This window comes from Mustela nivalis (assembly GCF_964662115.1).
Source record: "Mustela nivalis genome assembly, chromosome: 10".
NCBI classification, from domain to species: Eukaryota; Metazoa; Chordata; class Mammalia; order Carnivora; family Mustelidae; genus Mustela; species Mustela nivalis.
In genome coordinates, this window is record NC_139029.1 from 1,783,715 (window position 1) to 1,787,084 (window position 3,370).

Here is a 3,370-nt window from a genome sequence, read left to right on the forward strand (position 1 = left end):
GGGTCAGCACCCGCCCGGTCCGGGCTTGAGAACAGCACCTCAGTGGCAGTTTCCGCCGGCACCGCTCCCGGGCCGGGCCAGTCTGCGGGGTCCGCGTCCCACCTCAGCGGCTGGTTCAGGGGTGGGAGCGCGGGAGGAGGACCCGAGCTAGACCCGTGTGGCTCCGCCCCCTGGACTCTGCTGGGGCTACAAGGAAAGGAGAAGCCTTCTTCTTCTTCTTTTTTTAAACAAGATTTTATTTATTTGACAGACAAAGACCACAAGCAGGCAGAGAGGCAGAGAGAGAGAGGAGGTAGCAGGCTCCCCGCTGAGCACGGAGCCCGATGCAGGACTTGACCTCAGGACCCTGGGATCATGACCTGAGCTGAAAGCAGAGGCTTTAACCCACTGAGCCACCCAGGTGCCCCGAGAAGCCTTCTTCCTGCTGAGGCTGGAGCTGTAGAGTATTTCTGGGGGGCTACTGGTGGCTACCGGGTGGGGGGTCTTGCCAGAGAGCAGGCTGACACGGGGAAACAGCTGCCTTGGGAACCCTGAGGTTCAGCCACATTTAAGGCCCAAATTACTTGTAAACTTCTGGTTATTTTCCAGTTCCTGAGCCAGTCAAATCCCCTTCAGCAAGCCAGTTTGAGCTAGCTTTGCGTATCTGCAACAAGAAGAGCCCTCACTAAGACAGAAAATAAAGAATTTTCCAGCACGTTCTCTGGGATAGGCCATACCATGAACTGAAATCCTGAATAGCAGGGAACATAGAAACGTATCCTGCACGATTCTGCTTATCTTAATATCCCTGATGCCTGATCTAGAACGTTCCCTTTCATCCAGAACCTCCAACGACCTACACCAATAAATGAATTCCTGGCTGGTACCTGCCACGGCTTCTTCGAGCGTCTGAACAAAAGCATTACTAACAGAGTAACAGCCCGTTATTAAAGACGGTAATTCCTGACACAAGCGGGACAGTGTCACAGTAGAGCAGAGGAACGCGGAGGTAACTGCACTCGGAACATACAGGAAAGCAAGCACCGAGATGGAACAGTGAGGCTGTCCGCAGGCGGGCTGCCGAGCCCCACCCGTGCTCCCAAGGGAACGGGATTTGTCCTCCACACCCGCAGCTCCTCCCAGAGCCGGCGCTTTCAGCCCAGACGTACCCTGCGTCTCCTCCTCCCCACGTCCACCCAGCACGAGCCAAGTCCCCTCGGTCCTGCCTTTCAGATGACGGATTGTGACGGAGCCCACCGTCTTCTCTAGAGCATGACCACGACCGTGGCCAGGTCTCCGCACCCGGAGCGGCCCCCCCCCCCCAAGCTGTCCCGTGTTCCCTCTCAAGCCCAAGCAGGGCCGGCCGCATCCGTGTCGTGACGCAGAGCTCCTGACGGGCTCCTGCCCAGCGCTGAAGGGCCGACTGTGTCCCAACCCACCTGCTCTCGGAATCCCCAAGGCCTGCCAACCTCACGTCTGTCTCTCTGCTCTGAGTTTCTCAAATCCTTCGATCGCCTTTAAGAGCAGGGCCCACTGCCCCCGGCCCACCTTGAAGTGAGTGGGCGTCTACTAATATTTTCAACTGAAGGGGACGAGGTCTCTTGACATTCTAGAACCTGAAATACCACTCGAGTCGCCCTCTCGCGTGTGGACACATTCTCTTACGCCCACTCTGGCTCGCAGGTGGTGCTACCTTTAAAGCACTTACCGTGCGCCGGGGACGGTCCTCAGCCCTTGACACCCGCTAAGACCTTCGTCACAGCTCTGACACAGGTCTGTTGTCACAGGACCCTAGACATGTGGGAACGGAGGCCCAGCCAGGGAAGCCCTGCTCGGGGTGAACGGCTGGGAAGCCCCGCAGGCACAGTGCCTTCAGCGGACGGGGAGCCAGGGTCTGATCCTGACCAAACACTCAGTCTAAGGTTCTCAGACTCAAAGCAGGACCTCTGAAGTCCCAACAGAGGCGTCCACGGGATCGCGCCGGGAGAGCCTCCTGCCTCAAACAGTTCAGTAACAGAGCACCGGCATCTGGGAGCCCGGCAGGAGCCAGGCCTGGGCGCCGCAAGCACAACCTTCCTGCCTCACTTCAAGCAGCCGGGACGGGTTCCTCTCTGGCCGCCCTCTTCCAGAGCCCTGCCACCCCGGACCCCAGCGTCCCTTTTCGGAGAGCCTCGGGAGTGTTGCAGGCCGCTGGCCCCGCACGGAAGGACACTGCCGTCGGACTATAAAAATCACCACTGACATTTTGGGAAAAATCAAAGCTCTCTGGCAGACTCAGCGATTAGCAAGCGGCCGGCAAGCTGCTGCCCACGACGTCCTGGCTGCCCTGCTCGGCCCTGCTCGGCCCTGCGCCCACCGACGGGGCCCAAGGCTTCCCTCGCGCAGGCAGCGGGCGCCGGCCAGTCACGTACCAGGACGGGGCACCCACGAATTAAGCCCGAACACCCCCGCCGCTTGGCCACATCTGGCTGCGAGACGGGGAGACAAACCCCGCGTCCACGCTTCTCTTTGCGGAGGCCCGAACGGGACACGAGCGAATACCGTCCGGTCAGTGGCCGCCGAGCGGGGCGAGACGGGGCCGCCGCAGGGCGTGCGGGAGGGGCCGGACCCGCACCGGGCGGAGCCACACTCGCGCGCGGCTCCGCCGGGGTCTGGGCCAGCGGAACACGGAGGTCCGGACGCGCTGACCCGACCCGACGCTGACCGCGGCGCCCGCTGGAGGCCTCGGCACAGCGGACCTGCGGCTGCGCGGGGCGGCGCCCGCCCCCGGCCGGGCTCCCGGCCCCGGACCGCGCCCCGGGCCCAGCCCCCGGCCCCGACTCCGCCGGCCGCGCCCACCCCGCCGGGCCGCGCCCCGGGCCCAGCCCCCGGCCCCGACTCCGCCGGCCGCGCCCACCCCGCCGGGCCGCGCATCCCGGGTCCGCGCATCCCGGGTCCGCGCGCGGCCGGGGTCCGGGTACCTGTGAGGACCGAAGGCCCGCCCGGACCTCGGCGCCTGCACCGTCCCAGGGCCCTTCGCTGCCCCTCGGCAGCGCCTGCCGGAGCTCAGGAGGCGCCTCCTCCGCCGTCCTGTACCCCCGAGCCGCAGCGGCGGTGGCCGCGGACGAGCAGCCCCGGCCTCCCGCGCCCAGCGCCAGGGCCGCCGGCGCCGCTCTCATGACAACCGGGCCAGCCCGGCCCGGCCGCGCCTGCGCACAAGGCGGAGCCGCGTCTCCGTTTCCCCGGACCTTCTGGGAAATGGAGTCTCTAGGGGACAGCGCGTGCGCACAAGGCGGAGCCGCGCCTCCGTTTTCCCGGACCTTCTGGGAAATGGAGTCTCTGGAAGACGGCGCCTGCGCACAAGGCGAGGCCGCGCTTCCGTTTCCCTGGATCTTCTGGGAAATGGAGTCTC

At 64.6% G+C, this 3,370-nt stretch overlaps 1 protein-coding gene across 3 annotated transcripts in view; it reads right to left on the bottom strand.

Moving 5' to 3' along the window:
- The window catches only part of CEP104 (centrosomal protein 104), a 34,628-nt gene extending 31,354 nt beyond the window's left edge, over positions 1-3,274 (bottom strand). For 2 of the 3 annotated variants that reach the window (XM_082688770.1, XM_082688769.1), the window contains exons 1-2: positions 3,240-3,274; positions 2,940-3,167 (exon numbers count right to left, since the gene is read on the bottom strand). The gene's annotated coding sequence lies outside the window, so the exon portion shown is untranslated. The other variant, XM_082688768.1, reaches the window with a different exon arrangement.
- Positions 3,275-3,370: the final 96 nt, after the last annotated feature.